Consider the following 16426-nt stretch of genomic DNA (forward strand, 5'->3'; position numbering starts at 1 on the left):
CAGAAAATATGGGCAACGACTTGGGGAGGGGTGACTGTAGAACGTTTTCTTCCTTCTGTGGTAGGTGTGGAGGGTACCACTCTTTACACCGAGGTTTCTGTAAGCGGTTCTTCCCCCACACTGTAACAGCTGTGTTTATACTCTGCTCTAGAATACTTAAGGACCTGATTTCTCCTCTAGTTTCTATAGGGCTCAGTAATACAAAAAATTAACTACCGGCATGAGTTATAATTTAGATTTGTTCAGTGTGGAATTATCTAGTGGATCACTGTACTGCATGTTGACCCACCCATCTGGAAAGGTTGCATTCCTGAAATAAGGTGAATTGCCTAATTTTCTTAAGTCGCTGTCAGGGTTACTGCTGCATCTATATCTCCCTCGAAGAAGAAAGCAAGCTGAAAATCACTATAGTTTGGATTACTTGAGTGATTCCTCTATGTCAGGCACTATTCTTGATGTTCTCTATATAGTAACTCATTTCATGCTCACATTGAATGAATTCATTATCCCTACTAACAGATCAGGAAACTAAGGTAAAGAAAGGCTGAGTGCCTCGCCTGAGGTCACATGCCCAGTGCTTTGTGGCTGCATCAGGATAATGAAAAACAGGGGCTGCTGGAAAGCTCGATCTCCACTGCCTGCAATAAGATCCTGCCTCTGGAGGGAGACATCTGTGGTCCAGTGAGGTGGGGACATTAAAAGCTGCAGCAGAGGACAATTCAGAGAAAGAAGAGTGCATGCAGCTCCACCCTTGATCACCCCCAAGTCTTAAAGAAGCTCGGTGCTTTGAGTGGTTTCCAACACCTTTTATGACTTGACAGAAGGGTCCTTTCTTGGCATTACAGAACAGCAAAACATCCTACCACCTTCAACAACACAGAGCAAAAAACTTGACTCCTGAGACAAGTGCAGATTATGGACGAAAACAAGCTGTTTCATGCCACTGACACCTCAAGTACCCCCACCCCTCCACACACTTCTCATGGCTACACTCCTCACCCCTCCTCACCCCATCCATGCCTCTCAGCGTTAGAAGAGTCTACACGCTACCACTGGACCTTGGTGTGAAATATTAGAGGGCAATCCAATGACCATAGAAATACTTAAGTGACATACAGGTTGTGTCTTTAATCAAAGGCTTGCTAGGTCTCTAAGTCTCATTAGGGACTACCATTTTTAGAACCAGCCCTTACGATTCATTTAACTAATTCCTGTCAACTAATTGCTGTTTCCATCCCATGGTGGTGATACAATGCTCCTGTAGTATCCACGTAAGGGAGAGAGGACATATTCCTTTTCAATACACGACACACATTCAATCCTGAGCTGATCTTCAGTGGTATTGTTAACTGATCTCCATCACTGACAGCATAAGAGCTCAAAGGAAGAAAAGGTTCATATTGCTTGTTTCTCCAATCATTTGAAGATCGGGTTTCTTCTTTTCTACCCCCCCCCCACCACCATCACCACTACCACATACACACACACACACACACACATACACACACATTCCTCTGTCTCTGGAGCCCTAAACTTCATCATCCTTCCCATCACTGACACTTTTCTACCAGCTGGGACCATCACTACGCTTGTAATCACTGCCAGAATTCACAAGCAGAAAATTGCTTTGAGTGTCCTTGCAAGGTTAGTGTAAGCATCTGTATTTAAAAGTGGATGACCACCTTTGAGATGCTAAGATAGATACCTAATTATCAAATGCATTCAGACATTTAATCTGAGACTATGTGTACTAATACTCTAATCTTAATAGGCAAAGTGAAACCCATGCTGTTAACGAAAAACTATTATACTTCTCTGCTTAGAAAAAATGCTCAGCAAAGAAAAACTTGCAAGTGCAGAACTACTTAATAGCGACCTTCAGTAAAACACGTCTGTGTAGGTGCACACACACACACACACAGAGGTACACACCATCTTTGTGAATGACTATGAGAGAGCAGAGAAGCACTATTCTCCACAGTGAGAACTTCTGTGCAGTAAAAAATAAACATTCTATGGTCCCACCATATGGCAAATGAATAAACAATAAATGAAATACACAATTGAAAACAAATATTTGTACTCTTATTTTGGGCAGAGTAGAACTTATGATGCTATGTCTATTTCATTCACAAATACCCTTGTAAATGTGGTCTTGTGATTCACCTAAACCATAACAGCAACAAAACCTTGATTCATTAATCACCATACAAAACTCACCTTTACTGCATGGATTCCTAAATCCTCTTCAAAGTATTTGTTGTGACTCCAAAGTAAATGTTTACATTATTATTATTATTATTATTATTATTATTATTTTGTAAATAAACCCAAACAGTGAGGAGCACACACATACCTCTTAGCTGGGTCTAGCTGAAGACAAAAGAATCAGTAGAGAAGGAGATTCAATCCTTATGTGTTTCCCTCCATGTCACTATGACAGCACTGTCTATGGTAACAGTGTAAGGAAATGTCACACTGTGTTAGAATCTTCATCAGCTACACAGGCCAAAAATGTAAAGCACCCTTTACATGCCCCTAAAATGTAGTATGTTTATTTTTTTAAAGATTTTATGTATTTGACAGAGAGCACAAGCAAGGGGGAGGCCACAGAGGGAGAGGGAGAAGCAGGCTCCCCGCTGAGCAGGGAGCCCAACATGGGGCTTGACATGGGGCTCGATCCCGGGACCCTGAGATAATGACCCGAGCCAAAAGCAGACACCAGGCACCCCTGTAGTTTGCCATTGATAGAGCCATTGACGATGGCTCTATCATCCCCTGCTTGACAGAATACCTACTCATTACCTCTAATAGAGCAACTCTTTCTTTTCAGTCTTTCAGCAAGAACCTGAATTTGGAATCTTAAAATCTTTCACTAGAGCTATTATAAAACTCTCCAGTTATTCTCCATTTTCTGTCAGAAATTATCTCCCTAAAATGCACATTGAATTTTATCATACCTCATCAATTACTTTTAATTGTTCCCCGTGGTCTAGGGATTTACCCCAAATTCTAAGCATGGGGCTCCATGTAGCCCTACGCTAGCTCTTTAGTCTCTCTTTTCCATCACGTCTCAGAAGGCACTCCATGTTCCAGGCACATTGGATGGGGACCACACTGCCTGAACACAGCACGCTGCACCATCCTTTTCAACACAAGTCCTTCATCATCTTGCCTACCAACTGACATCCAGCTCAGCTTAATGCAAGCTCCCTTGTACTGAAGTCTTATCAATCTTCCTATTCCCCCCCCCCATGGCATGCTGTTTGCATTTCTCTGTTAAGATGCATTTAATTCTGCTTTATATTGAAAATCTGGCTTAGTTGTTTTCATCCATCCCTTTAACTTCTAAACTCTTTATGAGCCAGGTTCTTTTTATATCACCATATTCCACATGCTCAATAAATAGTTCATTGTCTTAAATTTGGTAAATTTATAATCCACTTTGTAAAATAGTAGTGCTTGTTTTCCTTCAATTTCTATCCTTTTAAGTTTTAATAGCATCCAGCAAAAAGACAACAAACTAAATAAAAAACATCCCTTATCTCTGGATTGTTCTCCGTAATCCTCTGACCTGCCTAGACAGAGCTCAGATACCTCATTTTGAATGCCCATGGTAACATTTGGCTCATTATTCTAAACTTGCACATTTACACATCTGTGTTCCCCAGGAGACAGAACCCTATAGGGGCAGACATGCTTTCTTATTCCTGTTTCCTAAGTTTTATGCAGTAGTACACACACACACACACACACACACACACACACACGTGCTGGTAGAGAGTTTTATAGACCTTTGGAAGAAGGTCTATGATGGAAGAATTTCAATGTCCTTGATTAACTTTTTAAATCTACTATTTAGTTTTTAATTTAAGATTATAAAGACCAAAACTAAAAACAGATCAATGCACTGCAGTTCTGACAATTTTCTTACATCTACTTAATCAACTAGGGCCTGATACGAACTATCTGGTCTAGTACTGTCAATCTATCTGCTTGAAGAAGAGTCTGAATATGGTGAATAAATCTGTTTAGCAAAGACCTAAGCTAAGAAAAAAATCAAGTCAATATGTTGATCAACTTTTCTTCCCTCTGTCAACATCTGAAATTCTGCTTGTTATTTGATCGTACTGATGACCTTGTCTTTTAGTCACCTCCTCTGCAAAATGGGAGTAAAAAATACCTGTACTGGGATTTCATTGAACAATTGTGACAACTACTTGAGGTGATATAGAACACAATTCATTAAGGTAAAGCACTATAATATCAGGATTGTACTTTGTAATGTAACATACTGAATTTTCATGTGACAAAAAAACGGAGTAAATCTAGACATAAGATGAAGCTATTTGGAAAGAGATAAGGTTTATCATGAAAGCATTGACACTAAAAAATAAAACTAAAGTCAACAAAGGTCTCTGTGATCCTCACTGATCTACAGATGGTGAAGATGGAAATAATTAGAGTTTATATTCAACTTCCCTTGTAATGAACATTTGAGTAAGAAAAATGCAAAAATTATTACAAAAATAAAAAAGTTCATACTACTACTACATCTGTGTACAAAAATGGAATAATGATGGCTGAGCAGCATGTTAATCAATCTGAGAATGATTTATATTGAATATTAGCAAAGGATTTCTAAGGTGGCTTTCCTACCATTGGCTTATTAGTACAGATTCCCGATTTTTTAAAGTTTAAAAATACATTACAGATGGCTGGAACTCATGTGATTTACTAAATTTCCCAAGGTTAAAACTGTAAGTATAGAGGGCAGATTTAAACAGTAACTGGTAGAAATATAACCACTTGTATATACACATTCCATGCAAGTTTTCTTTTCTCATTATGCTTTTTAATAGATATTTTCCACATGCCACTGGATACCATGTAATTACCAAGTTGTTGAAGAAATATTATAGATGAAAACAAGTGTATGAGTCATTTCTTTCTGGTTGAAGTATTTCTAATTTATAATTATCATTGTGGTCCAGGGTAATGGAACACAATTTACTTGTGAGGCATCTCTGATGAAGATGCATGGTTTACAAAGTAAAGGTATTAATTACGACACATAGAGTAATACAGGAAAGGGATGCCATCCAGGACGTGCTTAGGTAAGGTTAAAACTGTCAAAATAAGGTTTCATTTCTTTATTTTTTTTTAGGCAACAATAGGTAAAAAGGAGGAACTATTCAGATTCAGATTTTGATTTTTTTTTTCCCCCTCAGAAAACGTTCACACTAATTCAGTGGCAATGAACATGCATTCTAGGGTCTTAGTTCACTTACTTAGTAGTTGAGAGATACAATTGCTAGGTCACCAGGGCAAAGGAGCCAGAAGTATGGCTCCTGAATCTCCACTCTGCCCTTTATTGTGATGCCTTGATCACCCTTAAATCACAGTTCATTCACCTGCTATACATCAGCATCCATAAAGGTACAGTTGTCCTTGCATGTTGAAGTGAGGATAAAATAAAGTAATGCATTTGGAAGCATTTTGTAAGGTGTAACTTTCTATCCATATTTATAAGTTCACCTATAGGGGCACAATAGAATTATCTGCACCCCGGGGGGGGGGGAGAACCTTGCTTTTATTTGCAATGTTTCTACATTTATGCCTATGGCGTGGTTACTCAGAACTTCACACTAAGAGCTGCATCTTTGTCATCAGGGACCCAGTGATAACATCTCAGAAAAGCATTCTCTATTCTACACAGCTACACGTGCCTCCCTAAAGAAATCTCCACAGCGCTCATCTCATCCTCTCTCTGATTGCTGTCTCCAGGCCACATCCAGAACTTTCAAACAATTTAGGAAATCTGCCTTGAGTCAAATTGTAACTGATCAAAACTTCTCCTGATCCAAACTCCTCCTCGTCCAACTCCTCCTCATCCAATGTAATTGTGAGCACATCATGTTCTCTACTTCAGGGCTCCCCCGTAGTACCTTGCTCACTTAGTTCTGAACTCCAAGTAGTCAACCACAAGCAGATAAAAAGCAAAGCCCTGGAAACATCAAGCTTTTGGGGGGCTAATTTTCAATCTTGCTTTTTTTAAATGGGGGCCGGTTGAGCAGAAAATGTTACAGGAGGCTAACGCAGTACTCAACATGGGGTCCAAGGACTGGGTGCCATCTGTCCAAATCGAGGTAAGTACAGAAAATTGAGAGGAAAAGCTTTAGCAATTTTCATAGTCATTTTATAGAGTAATTTAATGTCTGTCGAGCCCAACAATAATGGAAAAAATGAGAACTGAATTTTCTAGGTAATTCATTTTTAATATAGTTACAAAATTATTAGGAGGTTATAAAAAAGTATGTTCTATGTTCTTTAAAAAACCAGTAAGTTTGCAAATAAACAAGAAAAACTTGGCTCTTCACTGCAGATGAGTTGAGAAGCACTGGGCAGTGGATAAAACCTATGTGAAAGCTCTTTTGAATGCTTCTAGGCAATAAGCAGTCCAACATTCTTTTCCTGTCCTCACATTAGGCAAAACATGAGGTTACTAACTACCAGGGAGGCAGAGGACAATTGAAGAGGCTATCTTTAAACATGCACAGATATTCTGTACAAGGCATTTTCGAGAAGGCATTCAGGTCCATGTTGCAGAGGGTAATAGCAGAGCAGGTTTGCCAAATACTTCCTGAAGTCATTTGCATTGTATTGCCTTGTGCATTCAAAAATACAAACAATAATGGTTAATAGAAATATAATTCTGGAGTCTACGTTTGGGGGAGAAAACATCGATGCTTGTATAATTTAAAGAGAATCACTGTGTATGATCTTATCAATTCTGCTACAAGGATTCTTTAAGTCCAGTGTGACTTGTTAGAGGCCAATGAATGGACAAAGATACCAGATATGGAGAAACACAGAATTTCAGAGATTACATGGAAGTAGGAGGGTGAAGAGAGAAAAGGAGCTAGTCCAAGAGGAGAACAGAGAGTAACTGGTCATTCTTACGCTTACTAATAAGATCTTAGTAAGGGGGGCTGCTGGTTAAACTTTAAAACCACAGTAAGTATACACATTATTTGTAATTTGTGATAACTATTTGGTAAACTTGTTTTCAAATACTGTCACTGAGTATTTAATGTTTGTCTAGCTGATCCTTTCTGGCATCTTTATAAAAATCACAAGTATCTCTTTAGTTGTTATTAAAAGTACCAGGTGAGAAATAGCACTTTAGGGGCACCTGAGTGGCTCAGTCAGTTAAGCATGTGCCTTCGGGATCGAATCCTGTGTGAGGCTCCCTGCTCAGTGGGGAGCCTGCTTCTCCCTCTCTCTCTGCCTGCCGCTCTGCCTACTTGTGCTCTCTGGCAAATAAATAAATAAATTCTTAAAAAAAGAGAGAGAGATATAGCACTTCAGCTATTAAGCCTAAACTAAAGGGATACAATTGACATCATCACCCTTGTGCACAAGCTGGACTGTCCTGGAAAAACAGAGATCAGATCTGTTTCTGTCTCCATCTAGAAACTCAACATGTGGGGCGCCTGGGTGGGCTCAGTCGTTAAGCGTCTGCCTTCGGCTCAGGTCATGATCCCAGGGTCCTGGGATCGAGCCCCGCATCGGGCTTCCTGCTCAGAGGGAAGCCTGCTTCTCCCTCTCCCACTCCCCCTGCTTGTGTTCCCTTTCTTGCTGTGTCTCTCTGTCAAATAAATAAATAAAATCTAAAAAAAAAAAAAAAAAGAAACTCAACATATATTAATCATCTATTAAAAGAGAGTATGGAGTATATTTCCTCTGGGCCAGGTGGATGAGTGTGTATGAATGAAGACAAGAGAGGCAGGGTGGCGAGGGGTAACTTAAAGCCTGGAGCCAAACGGTGCCCATTTTCATGAGCTCACGGTGAGAAAGCCTGTCAACGCAGCAGGCTGTCAGTGGACCAGGTTGAACAAACAACTGTAATTCTGATGACCATAAAAAAAGCACCCATGGAATGCCAAGAAATCATCTGACAGGAAAATCAAACCGAGTTCAGAGGTTCAGGGAAGTGCTTTTACAAGAAATGATATTTAAGTTGAGACAAGAACCTATTACTAAGAAACCATCTGACAATGAAGGGCAGAACTTGATTTCCAGGAAGGCACTTGACTAAGGATGGAATAAATTCCTTTTAGGAATCTTCAGGCTGAGTAATACACAGGATCCACTAATTTATAATAGAGAATAGTTTTTGCATGTGATATAAAAAAGAAGCTTTACAGTGTAAATATATCAAAATCTATATTCTGTAAACATCTGTTTAAATAACTAAAAATTTTTAAAAGACTACAGAACAGTTCACTGATCTTAACCTACTGTTTGGCCACTGAAGTTATTATTTATTGAAGTTCAGAATGTAGATTTCCTCCATCAACATTACCTGAGATGTTGGTTAAAAATGCCGATTTCTGGGCTCAGTCTCAAGTACAAAGAATCAGAATCTCTTTGTGTTGGAACCAGGAATATGAATTTTCAGCCAGCATCCCAAATGGAAAATTCTGGTCTAACAAATATAACCAGTCACATACAAACCTCTTCAGACCAATAATGTCATGGCTTTAAATTGTTCCTCACTGTCAATTAATTTGTAGCTATAATTTATTCTATATAAGATTACTGAATAAAATTTTCTGTGTTAATTTGTTTATATATTTTACTCAAAAGGGAACTGCCCCTTCTCTACCCAAAGTTATAAGGGAAAAGTAAACAGTATAAATTTCTGTATCCATCATATACCCTGTGATATTTATTATATTATCAAGATGCAGAAATGATCTTGGGCTCTGGGAATCCCTCTGGGTTCAGAAAGACAAACTAAGATTAACAGAATGTCCTGCTTATATTTTACATGTTTACCTTGGTTGGAATCAGACATTCTGGTGGTATACTGTATTTTTTCTTAAAGAAATACTTCATGTCTGCTCAAAAAAATTAATAGTTTCGACTACTGTATGTTTATTATTAAAACGTTGGATATATTAGAGCAAACACAAAAACTGATAGTAGAAAGAAAATATGTATGATCTCAATTAAACCTCAGAGGTTATTCCTCTAGGCATCTGTAAGTGTGGCACTTTCACCCACCCCACTTTCACCTTAAGGGCTGAAACACTTCCTCAACTTCTGGAGGTTCTGGAATCCTCTGGCTCTCAGCCCATTTCCACTTGCTTTATGAAATGCTGTGTACTAGAGAGAAATGCCTCATCTAATGCCATGGAGCTTCCTTGGTTAGGTAGAGTATACAAAACCAGGAAACAAAGGGGCAGAGCGGGCATGTCCATGTTATCCCTCCCTTCACTTGCCCCACTTGTGGACTGTGTGCCTCCCATTCCTAGAGCAGGGTGATTGCACCAGGTTCATGCTCTCTCCTTGTCTCTGAACTCCCACCACACCAAGGGACCACCCTCCCTGTAGGTGTAATTGGCCTTGCTCACCAGCAGGAGGTGGGCTTCTCCCACATAATGGGGAAGAATAGGTTTCGCATCTGGGTCACCCAAGAGACTTGGGTGTCTCTTGATACACCCTTGCTCCATTTTGATGGTAAACGGGCAAGTGCAAGACCCCAGCCTGAGACAGGTTAGGTGGTTAAAGGAAACAGGGTGAGTATCAGTTCTAATCTGAAAATCAGGCTCAACAATAGGGGCTGCAATTCCTCCTACTAACTTCCCTGTAAATTCCTCCAAGAAAAGAGGGTAACATGTTTCCATAGGAGCTGCTCTCCAAATGGATTACATGAAGTGAAGGGATATTAGTGGGGCGGGCTCTAGGGGATGTCAAGGCAGCCTCTCAGGTCAACTCCTTTCCCCAACCAGTGAAACACTGGAAGTGTTGGCGGCTGACATTTCTAAGTCTTTCCCCCAAATTTTCACCTTTGAGACATTTACAAATTTGGCAAGTTGCAAAACTACCAACAAGAGCCACTTTGCCAAAGGTAATACTTCTTTCTTGGGGGCACCTCACATCCAATCTAGCTGATGGGGGGCTTTAAATCTCCTTCTTCTCCCCTAATTCAGGGAAACTGTGAAGAACCTTTCCAGCTCCACAGCTCCCCAAAGCTTAGCCATGTTCTAGGTTGCAACTGATCACATGTTCAACACTTGCATCTGCCTGATCCTACTTTCCTCCCTGCCTCCCAAGCATTAATTCCAAGAATGCACTGCAATTAATACCCTCCAGGCAAATCCCTGTCTCAGAGTCTGTTTCTGTGGACCTGACCTACAGCATGCACATAGGTAAGGAGCTCAGTAACTAATGAGTGGCAGAGCTTGGCTCTCTGCGGACATCTGTCCTCACGTATACCACGCGGTCTCCTACAGAGACCTAGGAGAGGGAGAAGCTCATTTACATAATTTGGTGAGAGGTGTGTACTTGTAGATCAGAAGCAGCAGCAGCTGAAGAAGCTGCAGAGTGGCAACATTCATAAAAGACATAACCCCGGGCAGAGTGCTGCTTGTTTCTTTCAGTCGACACCTGATATACTCATTTTTTTCCATGCTCCTAACCTCTTTGATTTCTAGAAACTTCATCCTGTGAGTGATCCAGTCACCAGAGAGAGGAAGATTCACTGTGGTGTTTTCATTTGAGAAGAGGAAGCAGCAAAATGCTCTTAACTCAGTGAGCCCAGAGCTAAGTCTGCATGTATTTCTCCTCATAGGACACCCTTGCTCTCCGCACTCAAGGTGAGTGTCTTATGTTCACTCAAGTGGTATGATGCCCAGACCTACTACAGAATTGTTCAATCAGAATATGAGTCCATGGGCCCAGGCTTTTTTTTTTTTCCCTTTTTAAAAAAAAAAAAAAAAAAAGCTCTCCAGGTCATACTATTATACACCCGGTATAAGAATCACTGGCCTAAAAGAAAGAGAGAAGAATCTAATGGAAATGTTCTTGCATTTTACTGATAATATTGCTCTGAAGGACAGAGAAAAAATTAGGTTTATTAACTAGCTAAAAAAGAGAAAATAAGCATATCTGTGGTGCTTAGCCAGTAATTTGCTTTATTAAAGGGTGCAGATTTTAAAATCATACCTCAAAAAAATTCCCTGGCAGAATTTCAATAAACACAAAGCTTCCTAAATGAAAAAATAAACTTGTTTCACATGACAGGACTCTCTATGGGATATGTAATTGCCTCATCTAAAATATAGCAGGTTTAAGAAATAAAAAGACCATATTCTGGTTCAGGTGACCTAAGAAGAACTAAATCATATTTTCTTCTCTAAAGCAAGATATCATTTAGAAATAAATGAGAAAAACAAAGTTCCTTCTGAGCCTTCTTAGCTAGTGCCCAATGCAACCACAGTGACTGCAAAATCCTGACTTCCTACCACTGACGATCTTGATTGCAGTGTTTAAATGCCCTAAGGATAAAAGTTTCCATAAACAAATGCAATAAAATTAGTAAACCTGGAAGAAGAAAAAAGAGAAAAAGGGAACAAGAGAGTGAAGTAGAAGGGGTGGGCAGCAATAAGGCAAAGTCGATAACTAGCTGACACAAGAGCGAGACATTCTCAAATTGCTCTCAACTCAAAGAGCCTAGAAAGGCACCATTAGTTTTCCCAGGAGGACTGCTCATGGCTGTCTAGCTTTGTATACAGGTTGTTCTGGTATTACCAGCAGGACTCCCGTAGTATCACTGAGAGAGAGAGAGAGAGAGAGAGAGAGAGAGGTGTGGCCACATTACCCCTGCTAAGGTGCAAGCAAAGGAAGATGAGTAACTACATTGCTTAAGAATGATTTTTGCAGTTCTGTTTAGCTTTTAAACTGATGACGTTCTAATTTTGAAAATGTTATCTGAGTACTTTCTGAACAGCACATTTATTTCATAGTACGACTCTGTCCCTTCTTCTCAAAAGAGTATTAAATATTAGAGCTCTACTCGGCTATCCATTAATTCGCAGAACTGGGATTTAAAATGAATAAAATAAGCTCTTTGGCAGCACAATCACAATTGCTAAAGTGAATCAGGATCATACTGAAACCAATTCACATCTGTATTAAGCACCCCAGCACAGGGACAGGACAAGAACCAGGGAAACTGGGGTCAGTGCCGTGGACACTGTTCCCATGTTGGATAATCCTAAAGATCTGGTACATTCTTGGGATTTTAGTTCATCTACAAAATGGATTGAACTAGGAGGTCTTAAAAGTTTCCCTTTTATCCCTAAGACTCTCCACTAAGTAAACATGGGTGAACCACAGCCATCCATCCAGATTCCTAATATATCCTGTCTTACTCCAGGAACTGCATACGACATTGAGAGCTAAGTTTTAGGTGTATGATAATGCCTTAGCTTAAACTAATTTATAAAATCACATATAAGAATTGTGTAGCTATGCCACCTTGGGAAAGTTGGGAGTATTTTAGAACATGTTCAGACTATTGTATCCTCAGAAAAATCCCAAAGGTTTATAAGATTCTTTCCTATAATTTCAAAATGTCTGTTATATAGTGGCTCATGGGGGAAAAAAACACATTAAGACATTTATTTCTGGGCACTTGGGAGGACCTGTTTTACATATGTATAATCACTTGAAATTTGGTTAAAATAATTCAACGGAATTAGTTTTTAATTTAAAACTCTATGTTAAGAATATACACAAGGTATCTTTAAAGGGTATGTCAAAATAACATGCTACCTAAACACAACTGTTTGGACAAGTGCACTTATTTAAAAGGAAATACTCATGGTATTTACTTATAATTTGTCTGATATGCACAAATTCAATTAGTATCACTTACAAATATACACACGAAGGATCCCATTTGCTCTTTCTTTCCCTGAGATTTACAATGTTACACATTTTCTCTGTACTTCATCCTGTCACATTACAGACACATGGTTCAGATGTATTATTATATTTCAGTTTGAAAGAGAACTAGGCTGTATGTGATAATAATGATTTCCTGGTAGAAGCCTGCTACTGATGGATACTAATACAGAGAAACCTTCCTGGAGGGCATCCTTGTGGGTGGTTATTTCCCCCCTTGCCTTCTATGCTGCTTCTATTAACTAAAACTTCTTTCACTCTAGACCCTGAAAAAGGAAGAAGAAAAAGAATGCTGACTGAATCTCCTTCCTTTTAACTACTTGTGATTTAAATAAATAAAGACTCCTGTAATGGGACAGGCATGTGTTGTTGCATCAAATATAAAACAGTAATCACTATGACTAGCTGAGTCTGGACTGCAATACTATGTGAAATGGGACCAATTTAACCGTGAAGTTATGACAAAATTTTCCTGCAGGCTTCATCCAGTCTAACTCAAAAATCTCATCCCTCCTGTTAAAGAATATAGATCCTCTATTCCTTTCTGTAACCTTATATTTCTTTGCTTTATATTTGCAATCCTGACTTTTATCCACCTTGCTTCACATATTGTTTTATAGCTCTCTTATTCAAATAACTAACAGTGAGAATTAATATTTATTGAGTGTAATTATGTGCCAGACACTGTGGTAAAGGGGCCTTTAATTCTCTTGACAACCATCTATGGTAAGCATTAGTGGCCTAATTCTATACATGAGGAAACTATGCTTTAACAGGATTAAATGCTTTGCCCAAGCTCACACAATAATGTCCCAGACTTGATCTAGGTCATACCAACAACAAAGTCTGTATTCTACCCATTCTTACCTAGACTGCTTTGCGCTCACCCCTCTCCTCTTGTGAGAGATGAAGGACCTGGAAGATCCTGGATTCTTGCCCTCCCCCGTGTGAAAAATCCAGCCATTAGTGAGTCAAAACATGACTTTATAGCAACTGAATTTTCCAATTTCTGTTTCTGATCTCTCCTTTTCCTTCACCCCCTCCCCCAGTTGTCAATTTCCAATATTTCACCTCAATAGTCCACCAATTTTGTCATTTTGTCACTACTCTGTCCATCACTGCTCTGAATTGGATTTCGTTATTTCTTATATATATTAACAGCATAGAAATTCGACTTTATGAAAAACTTGAGGACTTTTAACTGTTCTCCCCTCCTTAAACATCTCTAACACATAGTATTACATGGCTGTCATATATATGCATCTTACTACCCACACTCACTTTATTGCTCTCCAGCTCAGGGTTATGGATGGCCCTCTACAACTCCCCATACTAAAGATCAGCTTAGCATTCAATGTCTCCAGTGACATGAGCTCGATGACTGTAATATGCACGATAATCATATATTCCAACACACAAAAAAGAAATATTACAATTTTAAGATGTAAATTAATTGTACCTGGCATCCCAGTTTCTGAGGGTAAAATGTGAAAACAAAATGTATCTTATAACAGGTAGAATGTGCTGCCTACTGGTTTTTATCTCTTACTTCCCACTTCTAACTCTCCCATATTCTTCTTCTATACCCCCCTTCTGAAATGCAACAGGCTTTGCAAAGCAAGAATACATTGCCTAAGGCTTTCTACAATCAAACCCATCAGATTCCATGCCAAAATTATCCATATTTTACATTTATCTAACACAAAAATCAAGGAAAGCCAAGTAAAAGTGAAAAGAGCACATGAAGCACTGAATATTATATGTTGCTCAAAGAAACGTAATGACAACAGCTTCAATAAATGACAGCATTTTGTTCAGTACTGCCACAGCATGCGTTTTCTCTAGAACATCTTTTAAAATAATCTTATTTTTATTTTCTTTACAAAATCAAGTCTCCATTGCAATCACGCTGAGTGACAGTATACTTCCATGACAAGTACAGTGTGATCTGATGTGGTAAGCAATTCACAGTTCCACCATTAATGAAAAAACTGATCTAATTTCTGGGGTACCAATCTATAGAATGGACTGTGATAATACTATTATAGGGGCTTTTAATCCAGTGAAAATGTTTGTTTTGTAATGACATGGAAATAAGTGTATTCACTGCAATTTTTCATACATCTATTTATGTAGAAGAAAGGTCTTAAAAAATTTGTGGGAAAGAGACTGAGCCATCCACCTCTTCCTCACAAGCACTCCCATTGTAAAGAATAATTACTAATTCCTTTACTACAAATAAACGCGAAGGAGAAATCATAGCAGGATGATCCATGGAGGAAGGGAGAAGAACAGCCATTCAAGCCTTTTGATAGGATCTCAGAGATGGCCCAGCCAAGGACGAAGGTCAGATGAGGGGGGATCTGTTAAGAGGAATGCTATATGGCACTCTCCATGGCCTCACTTAACTTTAAAAATGATTTTTCTTTAACTGTTGTAGGATTTTTTTTTTTTTTTTTTTGGATGGCCATTAGTAAAGAGCTGAGATTTGAGGCAGGCCAGGCCAAACAAAATCAGGTTGCATGGATGAGATGTGTCCTGGAAACTGAGTGGCAATGGACACAATGAAGAGAGAGCCCTTCTCCTGTTTGCTGCTCTAGAGGGCCCAAAGCTACATCATGATACAACTCCGCTTCCACATGAAAAGAAAAAAAAAGCTAAAAAATATGTTATTCTAAAATATGATATTATTCATATGCTATTTACCTTAGGAAGAAGATACACATATTCTCCAATCTGTACTTTTTTTTTTTTTAATATAAGGTAAGAAAATTGAAACGTAAAATGGCTAACACACAGCCCTAGAGTGGAATACTGCGTGCTGCTTCACCTACAAGCTTCTGCCAAGGGCATGACAATGGAGCTCTTTCAAGGTTTGGGCATTTGATTCTTCACTTGTACTCAACAGACACTGACCTCCATTTGAGCCTTAGATGGCACATTGATTCAGTCCTTGGGAGTACAAAACCCAGAAAACCCTCTTTTGTCTTTTTGTCTCTCTTTCAAATTTTCTATGGGGTCTTCCATACACTTCACCGCTCTTCAGAAAACACTGGCCACAGCAGCCATGCTGGGGCTCCATAGAGCACGGCTAGAATTTCTAAGAGCCATTTTTTTTTAAAGATTTTATTTATTTATTCATGAGAGACAGAGAGAGACAGAGAGGCAGAGGGAGAAGCAGGCTCCCAAGGAGCAGGGAGCCCGATGCGGGACTCGATCCCAGGACGCTGGGATCATGACCTGAGCCGAAGGCAGACGCTTAATCATCTGAGCCACCCAGGCGCCCATCTAAGAGCCATTTTTTAGTGCACAGAATATCAGCCTTAGGGGCACTTCAGAAAAATGTAACATACCACCATAAAATAAATAGTTAATGTCATTTTCATATCCAAGTACCATATAAACAAATTAGCATGCTAACCAGTTAGTCAAATGTCATTTAATTAAAAGCCAGAGATATCAATTTAAAATAAAGGCCAAAGAGGAACAGATGAAGAAAAGGAAGATTAGAGAATTCATTCAACTATTGCGGCAGAAGGAATCCAGACTAGTCAACTTGTATTTGTTTTCCCAATAATTCTGTCATATTCTAAACAAATTACAGAACTAGTGAGAGGATTTACTGGATAGACTCCCAGAGCGAACATTAAATTATTATTATATATTA

The 16426-nt window shown here is 39.1% G+C and overlaps 1 protein-coding gene across 1 annotated transcript in view; it reads right to left on the reverse strand.

Moving 5' to 3' along the window:
• The window catches only part of CDH7 (cadherin 7), a 116789-nt gene that overhangs the window by 75037 nt on the left and 25326 nt on the right, over positions 1-16426 (reverse strand).

The sequence above is a fragment of the Neomonachus schauinslandi genome, chromosome 14 (genome assembly GCF_002201575.2).
Source record: "Neomonachus schauinslandi chromosome 14, ASM220157v2, whole genome shotgun sequence".
NCBI lineage: Eukaryota > Metazoa > Chordata > Mammalia > Carnivora > Phocidae > Neomonachus > Neomonachus schauinslandi.